Genomic DNA, 24,297 nt, shown 5'->3' with positions numbered 1-24,297 from the left:
AAATTTTTCAAGAGGTCTTGAACAGATTGTTGTATATTGGATACAGGATTACTTAAGATAAGATTTATTTCAACAAAGCGGCTATCACAAGCCCAAAAGGGCCGAATTCGCACCTTAGTGTCAGTACAAAATGATAAAACTGTAATGAACAAAAAGTCAAACAATAACAACTCATAAAATTAAAACAGGAAAAACAAATTTAAACAAAAGTCTAGCTAGCAAGAATTACACAGTTCGTAATTGCATAATAAACACTAAAACTAAAAGATAAAAGTGGAGTGAGAAGGGACAGGGGGGTATTGATTTAAAATTTCAACTACGTGAGGGATGAACACTCTTCTATATCTTTCAGTGGAAACTCTTATTGAGGCAAGAAGGGGGATGTTTCGTGAAACAGAACATAGGGAGGCGAGTTCCAGAGGGAGGAGGGGGGGGGGGTAAATGTTCACTAGGGAAAAGAGAAGTAGCACGAGGGTTATGCGCAGCATTGTGGGAAAAACGCAAGACAATTTTGCTCTCCTTCCCTTAAGGGTCACAAGATTAGCTCTCCAAATAAGGGGAAATGTAAGGCACTTTACTCTCATTGAAGATAATTCTTAGGCACCTTTTTTGAACTGCCTCTATTCTGTCCAACAATTCATTGGAGGTGCCAGGATGCCACACAGGACAAGCGTATTAAAGGGTAGGACATACAAAAGAGTAAAAAATCCTCAAACAATCCATTCTAGGACATTTAAATTTATTAAGAAGCTTGAGGAGAGAAAATATAGTATTTGTACGTTTTAAGAAATCATTAATGTGGTCATCTTATTTTAAGCTGTTTGAGATGCACCCAGTATATTCATATTATTAACAGACATTTCAGGGGGGATTGGAACAGAGAAAGAGGGGGGAGTTTTAAGGAAACGAGTTGTTATAACAGTTGACTTAAAAGGGTTGACTCTCATATCACTAGCAACAGCTTCATCTGATATTGATTCCAAGATGTACATTGGGTTACTTTATAGATTTTGAAACATGTATCTAAGGCATTTAAATCGTCAACGAATTTCCATCTACCCGGAAAATCAACACCAAGACTTTTTATCATGGTAAGAAATAAGATTGGGCCTAAGAGGGTTCCCTAAGCCACGACTCTTCAACAGCAATATACTCTCAATTCTCCTTTACGCAAGTAATGTTGGAAAATAAACACCCAGCTTGAAAAAGGATCCTTGCTTCTGAAAATATGAGCCTCAGAAGAATGTTGAATACAAGCTGGCAACAAAAAATTACAAATGCAGAAAAACAGGTCAACCTCCAGTCATCGAGTTGCTGAAAAGAAGGCGATGGACATACCTAGGACACGTTCTTCGTATGGAAGAGAGCCGCCTTCCTCAAACAACCTATGAATGGAAGCCAGACGGTAGAAGAAAGAGAGGCCGCCCCAAAAGTACATTGAAACGAACATATGACCAAGATCTGAGAACGGCCGGCACCTCACTAATACCTGAATGGGAAGACGTCATCGCTGCAGCACCAATGCAAGACGAATGGAGAGGATTTGTCGACACCCTATGCGCCACCGATGGCTCTGGAAGAACTAAGGTCCAAGGTAAGAAATAAAATTAGGCCTAAGAGGGTTCCCTAGGCCACAACATTATAAATCAGCAGGAGATCTAAATATATATTCTGGTATTTGATGACTTGTTCTATTAGAAAGGAAGGACAAAATTATTCTTATTAAATAGGGGTCAACTAGAAAGCCATTGGTTAGTTTTTTTTTCTACTAATGTGTTATGGTTAATTAAATCAAAAGCTTTTTCTAAGTCAACTAGAATAACATTGAGCTAGGTATTGGGTTTTTCAAGTTTGTTACATATAGGGTCCAAAAGGTGAACAAGATAGGTGAGCAACATTTGGAATTATTTTTACTTTCAACCAATCAGCTAAAAAGCTTTCATATAACTTGAAAAAAAAACGAAATAAGAGTAATGGGCTGGACACCAGCAAAATCTTGTTTGCTGCCCTTCTTTTTTTACGGGAATAATAAAAATCCAACAATCAGGGAACTTACCAGTAGAAGTAATTTCATTAAGAAGTATGGACAAAGGTTCCAATAGAATGTCTCCAAAGGCTTTAATTAGTACAATCAGGATGTTTAGTCGACAGGGGCTGCACTTTTTAATGTTTTAATTTGTGCCTCGACATCTAAGGGGACTTTACATTTGTAATATGCAGAAGCAGATTTAAGTATTTCTTATTTTATATGTTTATGCAGTGAGTTAGCTTCAGACGTTTTACATTTCTGAAAAGATTTATTTCAAGCCTAATTAGATTTTATAACTGACTAGTAATGTAAGGTTTGTCATTATAACACGATTTTAATTTTTTCTCAGGGAAGGATTCTAAGTATTTGGTAGATTTTGGAAGTAAGACACTTTAAAATTAATGTCATTATTCCCCTTAAGAGCTGGTCAGTTTTCATTAGTAATCCAAAGATCCAAACTCGAATCCAAAGATCCTTCATTGAAAATTCGATGATAAGAGAACTGGGTAGCAGAAAAGTATGATTGAAGCTGGAAAGAGGCTTCATTAATAAACGAAAATGGTAGCTTCTCCTAAAGGAGGCAAGGGAGCAGGTGAGCTATAGAAAGTGTGCATATTTGTATAAATCAGATCATGAGTAGCATTTCATTTAGTTGTTGGTATTTGAAATATCGGTTTCAAATTAAGGGAACTACAAAGTGAAATTAACTTTAGGTCATTAGCATAACCTACTAGGAAAATACCAGCATTTAAGAATTCGCAGAGGACAAAGTCAGCACTACTATGTAGTTGCTGGAAAAACTGCTGTCTTTGTGCAGCGTTTTGATTTGGGGAATAATAAAAGCAGCAAAAAAACAAGCAAATTAAAAGGGCAAGGCAGGACTTTGGGTCTCCCACTTACCCAAATGATTTCATCATAATCTGAAAGGTTGGGAGTATGAGTTAATTTAGGGAAGAGATAGTTACCTACAAATAATAATATTCTGCCTACCTTTTTACCTAGGGATTGATCATGAGGACGAGGTTTTATGAATTGAGAGTAGTTATTGATTTTTAAAAGGTCAGGGTTCTGTGCCTAGACATCTGTTACAGTAATTACATCAAATTTGTGTAATTGAGAGAGGGTCTCTAGTTTGGTCAATTTGTCAAAATTCTAGCTTTCAGCATTCCTAACAAGGAACTTAGGAAAAGTAAAATGGTTACTAAAGCACATGCAGTTGTTTGTTTGTGAATTGTAGGAGCCAGAAGGGAGTAGGAGGAGCCTGGGTATGGGGAAGGAGATCAAACTTTTGCAACAGGGATACTATTAGCTTGGTTGGGAATTGCAGTGGAATGGAGATGATCTGTCGAACGGCTGTTATCTAGTAACTACCATGATGGGAATAGTGATTCAGGTCTGTCAAGAAATTGCTGGCTTGCATCAGAGTAGGGAGGGTATACAGCAGCATACTGTAAGGGGGCAGGAAATAAGACTTCTATATGCAGGAAGGTGAGGGGAGTTCATCCCCAGGAAGGGTTTATTAATTGTTGAGCTGTGTCCAATGAACTTCAATGAGAGATTCTTGCTTGGGTGCACTGCACTAAAAAGGATGGCAGAGGGGAGATGAGTGGCTCTCACAATTTTTATCTCTGGACAAGGACACTGGAACAGGGCCCAAGGGAGGACACTTAACCTCAGCTACTGGTGATGCATGAGCAAAACTACAATATTTATCACTGCAAGCTACAACTGGACAAAGCTCTACACGTTCAAAACTGCACTTAACAGAACTACAAATACTGAAATAAATTTCCAACACATATGTAAAAACTTGCACATCTTACAAAATTTACAGCGGCTTTGATTAAAATGTTTAAATATCACATTTTTTTTCTTCCTGCTCATTCTTCTATAATTTTCCTAAACTCTATTATCACTTTTTTGCTGGAGCTTGGTTGAAGCACAAATGTGAATACAAAATTGTCTCTGAATTTTCGCGAAATTACATGACAATTATCATGTCTATAAATACATTCATCTCCTATTTTGCATGAACCAGCCAAAATCATTTTTGCACATTCATGTAGACAAAAGGTCATTCTCATTCATCACATTATTCACTTCGCTTTTTTCAAAACAATATTACATGTCTGTAATAGGGTTAGCAAGGTCACTGCAATGATGCAATAATTGAAGAATTTTCATTATTTTTGACCTGACAGATCTGATCACTAGCATTATTTTCTGGACTTTTGACCTCTACTTGATTGATGGAATTATTTTTTGGATTTGCCTTTGTTTTGCTGAGTAGAAAGAAAGGGGGTCCAAGAATATCCAGTTGGGAAGGAATATCAATACATTGTATTGTAGACAGGGGGTGAAAAATAATTCTCAAAATTTGTTTAAAAGCCTCTTCTAGCTTGTTTTTTAGTTCCAACAATGCAAACTCTGGTTTGAGGCAGTTGGGTTTCATAGAGCAAATTTTGCTTTGAAACCCAGAATACCTAAGAAGCAGATTCTGATATGTTGATTTGTCTGATTGATTGGAAGAGTGGAGAAGGGTTCAGTCTGAACTGATACATCACTTGAGTCAGGGTGCAAGTTAATAGTAGTCATACAACAAATAAAAGAAGGGTCAACAAAAAGAGTAGCATTGCCCTCAGTCTGACTGGAGGCTTCCAGGTGGGGAAATATCTCTTCATGATGGAGGCATTGGGAAGATGGAATCTTCTTCTGTGACAGGAGGGGCAACAGTGATTCAACATTAAGTTCTTTGACGGTAGCAGGCATTCTAGCTCTTGAATTGGGAGAATAGGTGGTACAAGGAGAAGGTAGAACAGGTGAATTTAAACAGTTTACCTGTAAGATTGAAGAATTCTTTGAGGAACAATCAGGACACAACCATCTATGAGTCAAATTAGCTGCATCAATTTTTGCATACTTTTCAGTTCCTGCATGAAATAAACAATTGCCCCTTCACATTTAACTGAGTTGGAAAACACTCTTAGTCTGCATTCAGGACAGCCTAGTCTTTGTCTAATCATAACCATTTCTTCTATTTATTTATTTTTTACACTGAGAGGTTAACAGCCTGAAACATAAATCTCAAGGTGATGACAGGTCAGATGCTAGATGAGAACTTAAGTCCATCACATCATGATGAGCATCTATCACAAAATGGTTTAAAAAAAACGGTCATGCAATACACGGTTGCTAGAAGCTATAAAAGATTTCCAAAATATGGCTGACTTTGGTTTAAAGTTTCATTGCTTGTACATAAACTTCAGCAAAGCATTTGACAAAGTTTCAGTTAGTTTGTTGCTTGAAAAATGTGAAAAGTATGAGCTAGGCAGCAGAATTTTAGCATGGATTACAGATTACTTATCAGGCTTTTCCCAGCACATTATAGCTGGTAGTGCACTTTCAAGCGTGAGTCTGATTTTGAGTGGTGTGCTGCAAGGCAGTTGTTTGGGTCCTGTGTTATTTTGTTTGTTTGTCAATAATTTGCCTGGAATAATTTATCATTCCCTTTTCAAACTGTTTGTGGACAAAACTGTATAAAAGTATCACCTCCCCAGTAGATGTCACCCTTATTCAAGAGGATCTGAATCCCTAAATTATTTGCATAAATTGAACTCCATGTTCGTTGACTATCAAAAATGTTTTGTTCTTTGCTACTTTTCGAAAAGGTTGACTTATCATTATTTTCTTGGTGATACACCTGTTTCATCTGCAGATTCAGTAAGTAGGATTGATCAGATTAATACATTTCCTATGATTAAGAGTGTTGATAATGTGGACTGGGCTGATTTCTTCAAGCTTAGTCATTACTCAGCCACTTGACAAAACTTATGTAAACTGTATAAGCCCCAAGTGCACAAGAAAATAGGTCAATGTAGCTTTATTAACCAAGCAAAAAAACTTTCTTGTTCAAACTCAGTAATATAAAAAAAACAGTTTCTGTAATAAAGTTAGTTATATAGGTGTTTTTACTGAAGAATATTTTTTGATTTTGATTTTTTTTTTTTTTTTGGTGTTTTGCAGTGTTGCTGTTAAGCTGTCATTTCTTGTATTTATATTGCAACAACCCTATGGCTTTCTCCTGTTTTGATTAAAATAAACTTAAGTCTAATCATTATGGTATACCTAAAATAATAAATTTTATGGTAATGACATGTGACCCAAATGTGGTCTATGTAATACCCCACATAAAACCTGGGCTCTTTTACAATGAAAGGTTGCCAAACCATGATCAAATGGATAGTTTTGCTTAAATTGCTATCATTATCAGTAAATGTTTTGTGCAATTTATCAAATACCTGAATGTTTGTTCTGGTCCCCTCCTAATCTACAGCAGAATGCCCCAGGCAACCCTCTTAGGCCCAATTTTATTTTTTGCAATAATAAACAACTTGTTGCTAATTTCATAGATAGATGGAAATTTGTTGATGATCTAACTGCCATAGAGATATGTTTCAAAAAGTTAAAAAGCAGCCCAATGGACATCTTGGAATCAATATCAAACAAAGCTGTAATAATGATATGAGAGTCAACCCTTTAAAATCAACAGTTTTAACACTTAATTTCCTTAAAACTCCGCCTTTTTCTCTAGCCTAATCCTCCCTGAAATATTTGTCATCATTATGAAATTATTTGGTGTTACCATATCAAGGAACTTAAAATGGGATTGCCATATTAACAATATTTTGAAACATGCAAATGCTTTATTTTCCCTCCTTAAAAAGTTAAATGCCCTCAACTGTATTTTTTGGGGATTTTCCTCTCATTTTTATGCCCAACCCTCAAGTAACCTTGTCCTGTTTGGCATCTTGGCATTTCTATTGAAATGTCTGACAGAATAGACACTGTCCATAATTAAATAAACAAAAACTAATTTCTTTAGCTGAAAGTAAGGAGCGACATTAAAACTTAAAACGAAAAGAAATTACTCCGTATATAAAATGGGTTGTCCCCTCTGCAATCCCTCGCTCTTTACGCTAAAGCTTTTAATTTTTTTAAAAAGTAGAATTGTGGCAAAAGAGTCAAACTTTAGCGTAAAGAGCTAAGGATTGTGGAGGGGACGACCCATTTTATATACGGAGTAATTTCTGTTCGTTTTAAGTTTTAATGTCGCTCCTTACTTTCAGCTAAAAAATTAGTTTTTTTTATTTAATTTCTGAACGTTTTTGAATTAATGCATGTTTGGTTTTGGCTCTCCGCACATAAATTATTAAAATGAAATTTGTATATTAATTCTTTTTTTGGCTAAATGGCTTTCTCTTAGTTTTGATCAGACGATTTTGAGAAATAAGGGGTGGAGAAGGAGGCCTAGTTGCCCTCCAATTTTTCGGTTGCTTAAAAAGGCAACTAGAACTTCTAATTTTTAACGAACGTTTTTATTAGTAAAAAATATACGTAACTTATAAATTAGCAACTTACATAACAAACTTTCATAATCTTATATTTTTATTATGTATACAAGGGGGTTTGTATCCTCGTTAATACCTCGCTCTTTACACTAAATCTTAAGTTTTGTCCCAACCCCTGAATCAGAGAGGCCGTAGAATAAATAGTTGAAATTACTAAAAATACTTTAGCATAAATAGCAAGGTATTTGTCTCCTCCTAAATACCTCGCTCTTTATGCTAAAGTATTTTTAGAACCCCTCATATGCGTTATAATCTCTGTTCGTTTTAAGTTTCAACACAACTCCTTCCTTTCATTTGAAAAAACGTTTTCATGTTTATTTTTCATTGTTTTCTTATAGTAATGCTAGAAAATCATGCGCCCCTTTCCTTGAATTTTTCTTCCCCCATGACAGATTCCTCCAAAGAAAGATCCTCCAACATAGCCCCCTTCCCTCAGCCCCACCCCCCAAACAAAATAAATCCCCCTGAAAACGTCTGTACACTTCCCAATAACCATTACTATATGTAAACACTGGTCAAAGTTTGTAACTTGCAGCCCCTCCCCCAGGGATTGTGGGGGAGTAAATCATCCCCAAATACAGTTATTATGGTTTTCGACTATGCTGAACAAAATGGCTATCTCAAAATTTTGATCCGTTGACTTTGGGAAAAAATGACCGTGGGAGGGGGCCTAGATGCCCTCCAATTTTTTTGGTCACTTAAAAAGGGCACTAGAACTTTTCATTTCCGTTAGAATGAGCCCTCTTGCGACATTCTAGGACCACTTGGTCTATACGATTACCCCTGGGAAAAGGAAAAAAAAAATAAAAAAAAATAAAAATAAATAAACACACACCCATGATTTGTCTTCTGGCAAAAAATACAAAATTCCACATTTTTGTAGATAGGAGCTTGAAACTTCTACAGTAGTGTTCTCTGATACGCTAAATCTGATGGTGTGATTTTCGTTAAGATTCTATGACTTTTAGGGGGTGTTTCCCCCTATTTTCTTAAATAAGGCAAATTTTCTCAGGCTCGTAACTTTTGATGGGTAAGACTAAACTTGATGAAACTTATATATTTAAAATCAGCATTAAAATGCCATTCTTTTGGTGTAGCTATTGATATCGAAATTCAATTTTTAGAGTTTTGGTTACTATTGAGCCGGGTCGCTCCTTACTACAGTTCGTTACCATGAACTGTTTGAAAGGTGTCTAAGAATTATCTTTAATGAGGGTAAAGTGCTGGCTACATGATATATGATATAATAAACTGGATATATGATGAAATATAAATTTATTACAAGCCAAAGCTGAAAGAATAAAATAGGTAGCAAAGCATAAAAAAAAGTTTTAAAATGAAAAAGACAAACTACAGAACCCAATTTAACATGGATGTATATAGCACACAGGTTAACTCAATATTGGCATTCAAATAAATATTCATCTCAAAGTTATCCCTGAAGAATTATCCAAGGATGACCAAGAGTTGGGATTTTTTTTTTGGAAATTCACTACTCTGATAAGAACTGCCAAAGCCAGGTATGGTAAAATTGGTGCAAACAGTATTACTGGCTTTCATGTAAAGTGAATATACCACTCGATGCCTTTTTTAATGCTGTTTACAAATATAATAATCAATTCTAACGCAAATTCAGATTTAAGCACTTTTTGACCTCTAAAAAATGACCTATATATGGGGTCATTACAAATCTGTAATAGTTAGAAACAAATTTAGGCTATATATTTGCCTATCAGGGGGGGGGGGGTTAAGCATAGCATATATTAAATACGTAAACTAACCATTGCTGTATTTTTTATGTGTTTGTGCTGTTGCACTGGTATTTCTCTTCTCATTAAAAAACACATAAACACATAAAACAAAAAAATAAAGCAATGGTTAGTTTATGTATTTAATATATGCTATGCTTTATCCCCACCCCCCTGATGTGCAAATATATAGCCCAAATTTGTTTCTAAACTATTACAGATTTGTAATGACCCTATATATAGGTCATTTTTAAGAGATCAAGAGGTCACAAAGTGCTTAAATCTGAATTTGCAGTAGAAGCAATTATTATATTTGTAAAGAGCATAAAACAAGGCATTGAGTGGTATATTCACTTTATATGAAAGCCAGTAATACTGTTTGCACCAATTTTACCCCAGGTATTAAAATCTACTGACCAAATACTGGTTTTTGGACCATGGTGTAAGCCTAAGCAAATTTAAAACGATTTGTAGGCTATACAGCTTTCCTTCTCAGTTTGTATTAAACAATCCCAAAACAGATAGACTGCAGAGAAAATTTTGTAAAACAAACACATTATATAATCAGGCTGGAATGTTGCAAATAAATCTTGCCTTACTTAGGAGAAGGAGTTAATGTATCATAGTTCATATAACTGACTTACCAATAAAGTGAACATACCATTTGATGCCTTTTTTATGCTCTTTACAAATATAATCATTGATTCTATTGCAAATTCAAATTTATGCACTTTTTGACCTAACCCAGCCTAACCTAACTATAAATAATTTTGGCATTTAGAAAATGTATTATTATTTTGTTGAAAATGACCAAGAAAACAGCACTGAGATAACATGGTATTATTTTTTTGAAAACAACAGATAAATCATGCTTTAATTACCTTAAATTGCAGCTTGGAGCAATATAAGGATTTTTCCTTGTAGAAACTCCAGAGTTGATAACACATGACACATAGTTGAATACATACACTTGACTAGTGGTTTGATGTTGCTGATTCAAGTGCTTCCCAGTTATACTTCCATTCTTTTTTTTACCATTCGTTGTCAAGATGGTTTTTAAAGCTGTCTGTGGTTTGGGCAGCAACGGTATCTGGCAGTAATTTGTTCCAGAGGTTAGCAACACGGTTGGTAAGAAAATGGGCGCATTGCCGCTTTGAGGAGAAATGCCTGGATAACTTCAAGTTATGTCCCCTTGTACAAGAATCCTGAGACGCCAGAGGAAGAAGACCAGGAACTGCCTTGGAATTAATAAGTTTATGAACCAGAATGGCATCACCCCGTCTTCTTCTATAAACCAGAGTTGGGAGTTTCAGCTTGCATAGCCTTGTAGGGTAAGGGAGCTCATGCAGTCCACTCACCATCTAAGTGGCTCTTCTCTGGACATCTTCAAGAATTTTCACATCTTTTTTGAAAACGGGGGATGCAAGGACCATGCCTGTCTCAAGCCTTGGCCAAACAAGTCCTTTATACAAAAGGCTCAGAATTTTTGGAGAACGGGAGGAAATTGTTCTTTTTAAGAGCCCTAGTGATGAGCTAGCTGATGCTGCTGCCTTCTTTGCATGAGTGCTAAATTTAAGATCATTGTCAACAATTACTCCTAGGTCATGTTCTTCCAACACTGGAGAAAGGAGCTGACCGTAAAGAGAGTAAGTTGTATTGATATTCTTGTGCCCAAAGTGTAAAACATGACATTTTGACACATTGAAAGTGAGTAGCCAAAATTTTCGCCCACACGCTAAGGGGATGAAGGTCATTTTGAAGTTGGGAAGTATCTTCAAGAGTGCTAGCTGGACCAATTACCTTGGAATCATCAGCATGTAACATCATTCTGCTTTTAAGCGCTAGAGGAGCATCATTTATGAAAATATTGAACATGGTGGGGCCAAGAACACTACCCTGTGGAACCCCACTGATAACATTCTGAGAGGAGAATAGAATTGCCATCTGCATCAAACAGTCTTACATGCTGAACACGATTCCTCAAGAAATCCAGGATCTATTTAAGAATTTTTTCCTCCAAACCAATAGATTGTAGCTTAAGCTCAAGTCTCCTATGACAAACTTTGTCAAATGCTTTTGAAAAATCAAGAAGGATCATGTCAACAGGGATTCCCAACTCCAGTAGTTTTGTAATATAGTCATATGACACAAGCAGATTAGTGTCAACTGATCTGTTGCATTGGAAACCATGTTGAGAGCTGTTCAGAAGATTATTCCAATCAAGATGCTCAATAACTGCTTTGTTGACAATACGTTCAAGAAGCTTAACAACAACAGAGGTAATACTAATAGGCCGGTAATTTTCCACAGAATCTTTCCTTCCCTTTTTGTGAATGGGGGTAATATATGCCACTTTCCACTCAGCAGGAAGCTTTGAGCTATCAAGAGATAGTCTAATGATCTTTGAAAGTGGGTATACTATTTCTATTCTGCACTTATGCAAGAGACAGGGGTGGAGGCCATCTGGCCCTGCAGATTTATTTACATCCAACAAAGCTAGCTGTTTCATAACAGACTCCTCAGTCAGCTCAAGAGGTGGCATTGGTTGAGCCGGGTCTTTTAAAAGCTGGGTCTGAAACTGTCTGACCATGATGAGCCAAATCAGGGACAGAGTGCCTATTTTGACATTTAACAGAAGCATACTGCCAAAACAGCTTGGGATTATTTTTTATATTTTCAGCTAACCTTTCTTCATGTCTTTTCTTCAGTTGTTTGATGGAATTGGTGGCCTCATTCCGAGCCTTTTGATACTTCTGATAGTTTGCATCTGTTTTCTTTTTTTAAAGTGTTTCCAGGTTCGATTCTTCCTATTCAGTAGTTTGCTAGTTAGACAAGTCATGAAAGGTATTGTTTTTGCCTATCTCCTCCAAAATGCTCTAGTGTGAGCTTTTTCAAAAACTAGCAATACAGCTTTTAATTTCTGCCAAGATTCTTCAATATCTGAAGTGAATATGGTATTCCAATCAAAGTCAGCAAGTCTCTCAGAGATACGCCTGTAATCAATAACTTTGTGTTGTTTAGGAAGAGGTTGAGTAGTAGATAAGCGCAATTCTGTGGAGATAGCAGCATGATCACTGTTACCAATAGGGGCAAGAAATTCATTTTTAGTCCACAAATCTGGATTATTAAGAATAACTAGGTCCAGTATGTTGGATGCTTGACCATCTCTATACCGTGTAAGTTGGTCAACAGTTTGGAACAGCAAATATTCAGACAGACAAGTAAGAAATGGAGATTCCTGTTCTTTGGCTGAAAAACCAGAACCATCAACCTAGTCATAATCAGGAAAATTGAAGTCTCCAAGAATCACCACATGTTGGTTGCAAGTGTCTTTGATAATATCAGAAATGATATTAGCAAGATACTGTTCTGATTCAAGGCAAGAGGGAGTATTAGGACTACAATAAACCACTCTGACCACCATTGTAGAATTACCACACTGCAGTCTAACCCAGACATTCTCAACCCAAACACAGCAATGGGAAGAAGGAATCAAAGTGCTTACCTTGAAACTACTTTTTACATATATTCCAACACCTCTCCTGTAGGCATCGGACTCAATGTTAGATATGAGTTGGTATCCACTGATTTCAAGTGCTTGGGCTGTAAGAGGCTGTTTCACATTTTTGGGGCATATCTCAGATATGGCTGCAATATCAACTATTTCTTTTGCTAGGCAGAGATGGAGTTCTGGAACCTTGTTGAAGAGGCCATCAGCATTTGCACTAAGAATCCTTAATTTTCCAATATCATTTGCATGACAAGTTGCACTTTTGGTTGCACTGTGCAGAGATGATTTATTAGCAAAAAAACACCAGCAGAAAGAGGCTCAGTTGATGAAGCATCAGAAGAAACTGTTGAATTAGCACTGAAAAAATGGGAACTACTTGAGGACAACTCATTAATACATGAAACATCATCATCAACTGAAACAAACAAACTATTTACACTCTCATCTGGTGACTCTTGTCTGTCCAGATGAGAAACAATACAACTTAATCCAAAATCATCCCCTGCTGTGGAACTGCAGTCCTAGCAGGTCTGCGTCGTTTTTTAAGATGATTTCCAAGTTCCTGATTACAAGATTTTTTCCACCTAACACTGTTCTCTCTTTCAGTTGCTGAACAAGCTCTCTATGTTTAAGGCGATCCTCCCTAGATTGGTTGGATCAAAACTGGATGTCTGCTCTGAGCTCAAATGATTTCTGAAGGATCTTTTTCTTAACCTCAAAATCGGACACAGTAAAAATTACCAGTGGAGGATGTTGGCTTGGGGTTGAATTTGGACAAGATTGCAAATATCTAACATCAATTAGCTTGCCAGGATTGATGCAATACTGCTGCATTAAATAATCTTGAATAAAAATAGATGGGTCACCAGACACTGGTATTCCAAGTGCAACAATATTTAATTTTTGACTATCAAGATTCTTTTCAGCTTGCACTATTTGTATAATATTGGATGCACTCAGGGCTGAGACATTAGCAGATTTGATTTCTTCTTGGGCAATCAACCAAGTAGTTTTTTCATCACACTTTGTGGAGAGGTTTTGTTCAATAGTAACCACTTTAGTGTTTAAAAGTTTGAAGTCTGCTTTCAATGTATCCATGGTACTATTGACCAGTTCAGTTAGTGTCTGGGTGATAGTTGTCTGGAATGGCAACATGGCGGCTGAAATGGCAGACGTTATGTCTGCTACACTGGAGGCATGAGTTGGTGGGCTTGTAAGGCATTTAGAACAGTTCCATGCACACTCAAGCTTACTAGTAGCCAAGCTCAATGCAGCAAATTCTTCATCATTCAAATATAAACAAATAGCACATGTCCATTAGCTGCAAGAGTTGCACTGTAAACATTTAGAACTCTCATCAAGGCCTGTCAGATTTGATTTCTTCTCAGGCAATTGACCGAGTAATCTTGTCATCACACTTCGTGGAGAGGTTTTGTTCAATAGTAACCACTTAAGTGTTTAAAAGTTTGAAGTCTGCTTTCAATGTATCCATGGTACTATTGACCAGTTCAGTTAGTGTCTGGGTGATAGTTGTCTGGAATGGCAACATGGCAGCTGAAACGGCAGACATTATGTCTGCTACACTGGAGGCATGAGTTGGTGGGCTTGTAAGTTATTTAGAATAGTTCCATGTGCACTCAAGCTTACTAGTAGCCAAGCTCAATGCAGCAAATTCTTCATCATTCAAATTTAAACAAATAGCACATTTCCATTTGCTACAAGAGTTGCACTGCAAACATTTAGAACTCTTGTCAAGGCCTGTTAGGCATTTCATACAGCAGTATGACTTGGAGGGGCTTTCTCAAACATGCTTTTCAGGTCTTTTTCCCAATTCATCAGACACGCCAACACTTTTAACTGTCAATTTAGACATAATATTGACAAAACTTATTACAACTTCAAAGAAAACAGTTGAAAAATAATCGATATTAATTCAGTGACATGGCTCTTATCACAAATAAAGTGATTGTCTAATTAAAAACAGAATAAGATGAAAATGGTATTATTTTGTTAAGCGTTTTTTTTCTGTATCCACTAGTATATAACACATTGGAAAAGAAACACTCTGTCTATAGGAAATGTTGGATAAATTTAAACTAGGTCACAGCACATCAATAAAGTTTGTATCACCATCATCAATGGTTGATGGCTTAATGGAGAATTTGCTATTTTTTATAGCTCAAAAAGTGCTTAAATTTGAATTTGTTATTACTATATTTGTAAAGAGCATAGAAAAGGCATCAAGTGGTATGTTCATTTTATTGGTAAATCATTAATATGAACTGTGATACATTTACTAGAGAAGCTAACCATAAGATGAACAAACTTTTCTAGTGTATCTCTTAGCATAACACATATATCCTGAACTGACCCTCAAATTCAAATTCTTGGAGGGGAAAGTATCTTTTCTCTGGTTCTTAAAAAACAAGTTTTTTTCAACTGAAAGTAAGGAGCAACATTAAAACTTAATATAAATAGAAATTAGAAAATGAAATTGTCTCTGTTATGAATAATGTATGTCATTTATTGGGATATCTGCCTAGTTTTTATAGGCTAATAACAATTTTGCAATGTAGTTTGTTAGTTATCTAACCACACAGGCTAGGCTATGTCAGTGAATCACATCCTGGCAAACCTCAAAGTCTGCTAAAAAGTAAGTATCTGGCAAAACCTTTATTTAGGTAAAAAAAACTTGTTAAGCAGGACAATGTGTACAACCCTAGAGGGATAACTTTTATCTTATTTTACAAATGGTTGAGGAAGGTAGGCCTAATACAAACTCAACAAATCGAACTACAGCCTTGACTGTTCTTCAGGGAGATATTTGGATTGCCTAACTCCACACCTCCAAATGGGGACTAACCTCTAATATCCTATTACAGCCTGTCTGTTATAATAGTAAAAATTGATTCACAAAAATGGACTGATTTTCAAATATATTGGCAGTTAGGCAGCGTTGCAATGACAAAATTAAGATGTTTGATTTACAGTTGTTTTTCTCTTGGATATTTTTCGATTGTGATTGTATTAAAATCATGAGCTTAGAGCTTATTTATAAGAGAGTTTAATTGCAAAAAAAATCTATTTGCAATCTTACAATTTGCAAAAAGATTTTTCGATGTGCAAATAAAGCCTGAAGAAAAAGAAAGACGACAGAACTACTCAAAGGTAAAGCGAAAAGTAAGGCACGCTTTTTTCATTAACACTTGTTTCCCATGCGGTTATTTGCATGCAAACACAATATCCAAACATAGCCAAGTATGTGAATATCGCAGCTATCTGGGAATTTCGGTTAAAATCTATTCAACTTTTAAAAATATTACATAAGTTCATGAATTTTAACTTCTTTTATAATTTTGATGCATCAATCATATTACGTCATTAGGCTAGTCAAGATCAAAATAGAAATAAAAAAAATTATTTTTGTACTTGGAAGCTATGAAATGCCTTACTCCAAGGCTGATTGAAACCATAAGTATATCTTGCTCTTAATGAAAGCATAATAGGATTGCCTATAGTGCACAAAAGACAACACTACCCTTTACAATCAATGGATGAATGGGATATTTTTAAAATACTTCCAAAACTGAAGAGTAGTTCTTGAAATTTTTGAGAATATCCAATTCATCTCTTGATTCTAAAAAGAAGTGTTACCTTTTATGCACTACAACCCTCGTTGTTTTTCAGTGAGTAACAACAGTTCTGGAAGTATTTTAGAATACCCATTTTTAGGCTAATCAAACAGTTCATGGTTACAAACTGTAAATAAGACACGACCCGGCTTAATAGTAACCAAAACTTTAAAAAGTAGAATCTTGATATTAATAGATACATCAAAAGAATCAGATTTGTATGCTAATTACAAATACATAAGTTAGATCAAGTTTAGTCTTACGTATAAAAAGTGACGAGCCTCAAAAATGTGCCGTATTTTTGTATTTACGTGGGAGGATCTTTCATGGAGGATTGTTTCATGGGGTAAGAGAATTTTTCCATAGAAAGCGTGCCAGAATTTCCAGTATTATTAAAAAAAATTATCATAATTTAAATAAAAAACTAGTTTTTTCAATGAAAGTAAGGAGCAGCATTTAAACTTAAAAGTAACAAAAATTATTACGTATATAAGGGGGTTCATCCCCTTGTTGATATCTTGTTGTTTACGCTGAAGTTTTTTCGGTACTTTCTAAAAAGGTATTAATTCTGATTAAACGGTCTTTTAGATCCAAGGGTCTTTGTTATAGAATTAGAACAAAATTCGAACTTTAGCTTAAAGAGCGAAGTATTGATGAGGGGTGAATCCCCTCATAAACGCAATAATTTCTGTTCGTTTAAGTTTTAATGTTGCTACGTAGTTTCAGTTGTGGAAACTTGTAATTTTTCATTAAATTCTAAAAAGGAGCGTTACCTTTTTGTGCATTATAGACAATCGTTTTTTGTTCAGTGAGTTACAGCAGTTTCAGAAACATTTTATAATATGATTTGTGTGCATTTGTTTTGTTTTTTAGCGTTTCATTTTTTTCTTCATCTTGTGTGTTTAGTTGTTGTTTTCTTTTGGATTAATAAAAAAAACTTTTCCAGAAAATAAGTATTTCAAAGAAAAGTAAAGAGCTCCATCAGTCCAAGGATGAGCAAAACTAAAGCCAAATAATCTTTTAAGCGTAAAACTACCACAAATTACTATCAATGAACTCAAGACGAAAAGAAATTACAATAAATAGCCAAGTCAAACTCAAAACCAGCAAAAAATTAACATCATAAGACTAATATTCCCAATACCTTCTAAATACCAGAGCACAATTTGCAATTTACTAAAAAAAAACAAAAAAACAAAAAAATGACTGAGAATTGTCAGTTTAATTGACATATACTGACATTTATTCCTTAAAGGTTTTTGATAATTTTTTATTTATGAAAGTAATAAAAGTGAAAACATTTTAAACTTGTTTTGTTTTCAGTAAAGTGCAAATTGTGTTCAGGTCATGAGAAAACATAGGGGTCATCAGCCTTGCTAGTGTTAAGGTTTGCTCGTTTTGAGTTTGACTAGTTTAATCTAATTTCTGCTCATTTTGAATTTTATTTATTTATTGATAGTGATTTGTGGTAGTTTTATGCTTGGAAGATTATTCTACCTTTTTTTTTTACATATTCTTGGCTTAAGGTTGCTCTTTACATTTTGTTGAATAACTTGTTTTCTGGAAAAAGTTTTTAAACTGATTTCTGTTCGTTTTTTATTGACATAGTCTTTTTACTGGAAAAAAAATATTTTGTATCTTTCCAGTTTTTTTCAATAAGAATCCATAGTATTGGTTACTATTTGTGTTTTGGAGAACTTTTCAACAATTTTTAATCCTTACACAAACAGTACTTGTTAATTTAATTTATAGCCTCTGAAGCTGACCTGAAAAAAAACTTAATATCACTCCCAAAATACTCTATCGATACTCATTGAATACTTAGATACACTTAAATTCTTTTTATTTATTTGAATTGTAAGAGCAGAAGTAGTAATAGTAGTATCCTCAAAAGTTTCAACTTATTATCCCCAGTCGTTCTCGGTATATTGCTGAGATGTCATATTGGCAACCATAAACTAAATGCCGTATGATTTACTTTAAAATAATGTTTAAAAAACGTTAAAGCATAAGTTTAGCTTTAAAGTTTAATGGTTTGGTTTTAAAGCATAGTGGGCCGATTGCATAATTGTGGGGGGAGGAGTGACATGCCTTATATCCTTAAAGACGTAGTTTCTCGATCATTCCACTATTCTGAAGAAAATGGTTGTCTCAAAACTTTTACTGGATGAGCTTAGAAAATGAAAGGGTTTGAGAAAAGGGCTTCTTGCCCTCCAATATCTTATTACTCTTTAAAATGCCACCATAACTTTGAATTTTGAATAGAATTAGATCCTTTAAAGGTTTCAATGAAATTTCTAGCTATTTTAGGGTGGTGCTATCTATGGTATTGCTTATATGAACCTTTTGAAACCCTGCCTGCATACGGTTTTTTCCTTTAATTAAAACCCTTAAAGGATTCCCTAAGTGTTTCATCTTGATTCCGTTAGCGTAATTTTACATATAGTGCCTTCCGGCTAGTTAAAAATTCCCCTGAACTTACCCTTAAAGATCTGAATTAATAATATAAATTGTTCTTCGGATATTTTTTTTTCATCTTTTTTAATGTGTTTTTTAAAACAGAATAGACACTGTCCATAATTAAATAAACAAAAACTAATTTCTTTAGCTGAAAGTAAGGAGCGACATTAAAACTTAAAACGAAAAGAAATTACTCCGTATATAAAATGGGTTGTCCCCTCTGCAATCCCTCGCTCTTTACGCTAAAGCTTTTAATTTTTTTAAAAAGTAGAATTGTGGCAAAAGAGTCAAACTTTAGCGTAAAGAGCTAAGGATTGTGGAGGGGACGACCCATTTTATATACGGAGTAATTTCTGTTCGTTTTAAGTTTTAATGTCGCTCCTTACTTTCAGCTAAAAAATTAGTTTTTTTTATTTAATTTCTGAACGTTTTTGAATTAATGCATGTTTGGTTTTGGCTCTCCGCACATAAATTATTAAAATGAAATTTGTATATTAATTCTTTTTTTGGCTAAATGGCTTTCTCTTAGTTTTGATCAGACGATTTTGAGAAATAAGGGGTGGAGAAGGAGGCCTAGTTGCCCTCCAATTTTTCGGTTGCTTAAAAAGGCAACTAGAACTTCTAATTTTTAACGAACGTTTTTATTAGTAAAAAATATACATAACTTATAAATTAGCAACTTACATAACAAACTTTCATAATCTTATATTTTTATTATGTATACAAGGGGGTTTGTATCCTCGTTAATACCTCGCTCTTTACACTAAATCTTAAGTTTTGTCCCAACCCCTGAATCAGAGAGGCCGTAGAATAAATAGTTGAAATTACTAAAAATACTTTAGCATAAATAGCAAGGTATTTGTCTCCTCCTAAATACCTCGCTCTTTATGCTAAAGTATTTTTAGAACCCCTCATATGCGTTATAATCTCTGTTCGTTTTAAGTTTCAACACAACTCCTTCCTTTCATTTGAAAAAACGTTTTCATGTTTATTTTTCATTGTTTTCTTATAGTAATGCTAGAAAATCATGCGCCCCTTTCCTTGAATTTTTCTTCCCCCATGACAGATTCCTCCAAAGAAAGATCCTCCAACATAGCCCCCTTCCCTCAGCCCCACCCCCCAAACAAAATAAATCCCCCTGAAAACGTCTGTACACTTCCCAATAACCATTACTATATGTAAACACTGGTCAAAGTTTGTAACTTGCAGCCCCTCCCCCAGGGATTGTGGGGGAGTAAATCATCCCCAAATACAGTTATTATGGTTTTCGACTATGCTGAACAAAATGGCTATCTCAAAATTTTGATCCGTTGACTTTGGGAAAAAATGACCGTGGGAGGGGGCCTAGATGCCCTCCAATTTTTTTGGTCACTTAAAAAGGGCACTAGAACTTTTCATTTCCGTTAGAATGAGCCCTCTTGCGACATTCTAGGACCACTTGGTCTATACGATTACCCCTGGGAAAAGGAAAAAAAAAATAAAAAAAAATAAAAATAAATAAACACACACCCATGATTTGTCTTCTGGCAAAAAATACAAAATTCCACATTTTTGTAGATAGGAGCTTGAAACTTCTACAGTAGTGTTCTCTGATACGCTAAATCTGATGGTGTGATTTTCGTTAAGATTCTATGACTTTTAGGGGGTGTTTCCCCCTATTTTCTTAAATAAGGCAAATTTTCTCAGGCTCGTAACTTTTGATGGGTAAGACTAAACTTGATGAAACTTATATATTTAAAATCAGCATTAAAATGCCATTCTTTTGGTGTAGCTATTGATATCGAAATTCAATTTTTAGAGTTTTGGTTACTATTGAGCCGGGTCGCTCCTTACTACAGTTCGTTACCATGAACTGTTTGAAAGGTGTCTAAGAATTATCTTTAATGAGGGTAAAGTGCTGGCTACATGATATATGATATAATAAACTGGATATATGATGAAATATAAATTTATTACAAGCCAAAGCTGAAAAGAATAAAATAGGTAGCAAAGCATAAAAAAAAGTTTTAAAATGAAAAAGACAAACTACAGAACCCAATTTAACATGGATGTATATAGCACACAGGTTAACTCAATATTGGCATTCAAATAAATATTCATCTCAAGTTTATCCCTGAAGAGTTATCCAAGGATGACCAAGAGTTGGGATTTTTTTTTTGGAAATTCACTACTCTGATAAGAACTGCCAAAGCCAGGTATGGTAAAATTGGTGCAAACAGTATTACTGGCTTTCATGTAAAGTGAATATACCACTCGATGCCTTTTTTAATGCTGTTTACAAATATAATAATCAATTCTAACGCAAATTCAGATTTAAGCACTTTTTGACCTCTAAAAAATGACCTATATATGGGGTCATTACAAATCTGTAATAGTTAGAAACAAATTTAGGCTATATATTTGCCTATCAGGGGGGGGGGGGGTTAAGCATAGCATATATTAAATACGTAAACTAACCATTGCTGTATTTTTTATGTGTTTGTGCTGTTGCACTGGTATTTCTCTTCTCATTAAAAAACACATAAACACATAAAACATAAAAAAATAAAACAAAGGTTAGTTTATGTATTTAATATATGCTATGCTTTATCCCCACCCCCCTGATGTGCAAATATATAGCCCAAATTTGTTTCTAAACTATTACAGATTTGTAATGACCTTATATATAGGTCATTTTTAAGAGATCAAGAGGTCACAAAGTGCTTAAATCTGAATTTGCAGTAGAAGCAATTATTATATTTGTAAAGAGCATAAAACAAGGCATTGAGTGGTATATTCACTTTATATGAAAGCCAGTAATACTGTTTGCACCAATTTTACCCCAGGTATTAAAATCTACTGACCAAATACTGGTTTTTGGACCATGGTGTAAGCCTAAGCAAATTTAAAACGATTTGTAGGCTATACAGCTTTCCTTCTCAGTTTGTATTAAACAATCCCAAAACAGATAGACTGCAGAGAAAATTTTGTAAAACAAACACATTATATAATCAGGCTGGAATGTTGCAAATAAATCTTGCCTTACTTAGGAGAAGGAGTTAATGTATCATAGTTCATATAACTGACTTACCAATAAAGTGAACATACCATTTGATGCCTTTTTTATGCTCTTTACAAATATAATCATTGATTCTATTGCAAATTCAAATTTATGCACTTTTTGACCTAACCCAGCCTAACCTAACTATAAATAATTTTGGCACTTAGAAAATGTATTATTATTTTGTTGAAAATGACCAAGAAAACAGCACTGAGATAACATAGTATTATTTTTTTGAAAACAACAGATAAATCATGCTTTAATTACCTTAAATTGCAGCTTGGAGCAATATAAGGATTTTTCCTTGTAGAAACTCCAGAGTTGATAACACATGACACATAGTTGAATACATACACTTGACTAGTGGTTTGATGTTGCTGATTCAAGTGCTTCCCAGTTATACTTCCATTCCTTTTTTTTACCATTCGTTGTCAAGATGGTTTTTAAAGCTGTCTGTGGTTTGGGCAGCAACGGTATCTGGCAGTAATTTGTTCCAGAGGTTAGCAACACGGTTGGTAAGAAAATGGGCGCATTGCCGCTTTGAGGAGAAATGCCTGGATAACTTCAAGTTATGTCCCCTTGTACAAGAATCCTGAGACGCCAGAGGAAGAAGACCAGGAACTGCCTTGGAATTAATAAGTTTATGAACCAGAATGGCATCACCCCGTCTTCTTCTATAAACCAGAGTTGGGAGTTTCAGCTTGCATAGCCTTGTAGGGTAAGGGAGCTCATGCAGTCCACTCACCATCTAAGTGGCTCTTCTCTGGACATCTTCAAGAATTTTCACATCTTTTTTGAAAACGGGGGATGCAAGGACCATGCCTGTCTCAAGCCTTGGCTGAACAAGTCCTTTATACAAAAGGCTCAGAATTTTTGGAGAACGGGAGGAAATTGTCTTTTTTTAAGAGCCCTAGTGATGAGCTAGCTGATGCTGCTGCCTTCTTTGCATGAGTGCTAAATTTAAGATCATTGTCAACAATTACTCCTAGGTCATGTTCTTCCAACACTGGAGAAAGGAGCTGACCGTAAAGAGAGTAAGTTGTATTGATATTCTTGTGCCCAAAGTGTAAAACATGACATTTTGACACATTGAAAGTGAGTAGCCAAAATTTTCGCCCACACGCTAGGGGGATGAAGGTCATTTTGAAGTTGGGAAGTATCTTCAAGAGTGCTAGCTGGACCAATTACCTTGGAATCATCAGCATGTAACATCATTCTGCTTTTAAGCGCTAGAGGAGCATCATTTATGAAAATATTGAACATGGTGGGGCCAAGAACACTACCCTGTGGAACCCCACTGATAACATTCTGAGAGGAGAATAGAATTGCCATCTGCATCAAACAGTCTTACATGCTGAATACGATTCCTCAAGAAATCCAGGATCTATTTAAGAATTTTTTCCTCCAAACCAATAGATTGTAGCTTAAGCTCAAGTCTCCTATGACAAACTTTGTCAAATGCTTTTGAAAAATCAAGAAGGATCATGTCAACAGGGATTCCCAACTCCAGTAGTTTTGTAATATAGTCATATGACACAAGCAGATTAGTGTCAACTGATCTGTTGCATTGGAAACCATGTTGAGAGCTGTTCAGAAGATTATTCCAATCAAGATGCTCAATAACTGCTTTGTTGACAATACGTTCAAGAAGCTTAACAACAACAGAGGTAATACTAATAGGCCGGTAATTTTCCACAGAATCTTTCCTTCCCTTTTTGTGAATGGGGGTAATATATGCCACTTTCCACTCAGCAGGAAGCTTTGAGCTATCAAGAGATAGTCTAATGATCTTTGAAAGTGGGTATACTATTTCTATTCTGCACTTATGCAAGAGACAGGGGTGGAGGCCATCTGGCCCTGCAGATTTATTTACATCCAACAAAGCTAGCTGTTTCATAACAGACTCCTCAGTCAGCTCAAGAGGTGGCATTGGTTGAGCCGGGTCTTTTAAAAGCTGGGTCTGAAACTGTCTGACCATGATGAGCCAAATCAGGGACAGAGTGCCTATTTTGACATTTAACAGAAGCATACTGCCAAAACAGCTTGGGATTATTTTTTATATTTTCAGCTAACCTTTCTTCATGTCTTTTCTTCAGTTGTTTGATGGAATTGGTGGCCTCATTCCGAGCCTTTTGATACTTCTGATAGTTTGCATCTGTTTTCTTTTTTTAAAGTGTTTCCAGGTTCGATTCTTCCTATTCAGTAGTTTGCTAGTTAGACAAGTCATGAAAGGTATTGTTTTTGCCTATCTCCTCCAAAATGCTCTAGTGTGAGCTTTTTCAAAAACTAGCAATACAGCTTTTAATTTCTGCCAAGATTCTTCAATATCTGAAGTGAATATGGTATTCCAATCAAAGTCAGCAAGTCTCTCAGAGATACGCCTGTAATCAATAACTTTGTGTTGTTTAGGAAGAGGTTGAGTAGTAGATAAGCGCAATTCTGTGGAGATAGCAGCATGATCACTGTTAC

At 35.3% G+C, this 24,297-nt stretch overlaps 1 protein-coding gene across 5 annotated transcripts in view; it reads right to left on the bottom strand.

The window, feature by feature from the left end:
- LOC136028031 (zinc finger protein 3-like) overlaps positions 1-24,297 on the bottom strand; it is a 50,222-nt gene that overhangs the window by 22,531 nt on the left and 3,394 nt on the right. For 2 of the 5 annotated variants that reach the window (XM_065705606.1, XM_065705605.1), the window contains exon 1: positions 15,560-15,652. The exons of 2 other annotated variants lie outside the window; for them this stretch is intronic. The gene's annotated coding sequence lies outside the window, so the exon portion shown is untranslated. Of the gene's footprint in view, positions 1-15,559; positions 15,653-24,297 lie in introns of those variants that run through there. One more of the 5 variants, XM_065705609.1, reaches the window with a different exon arrangement.

This window comes from Artemia franciscana, chromosome 6 (assembly GCF_032884065.1).
Source record: "Artemia franciscana chromosome 6, ASM3288406v1, whole genome shotgun sequence".
NCBI lineage: Eukaryota > Metazoa > Arthropoda > Branchiopoda > Anostraca > Artemiidae > Artemia > Artemia franciscana.
The sequence above is the reverse complement of the archived record's forward strand: the minus strand, read 5'-3'. Positions and strand labels throughout refer to the sequence as shown.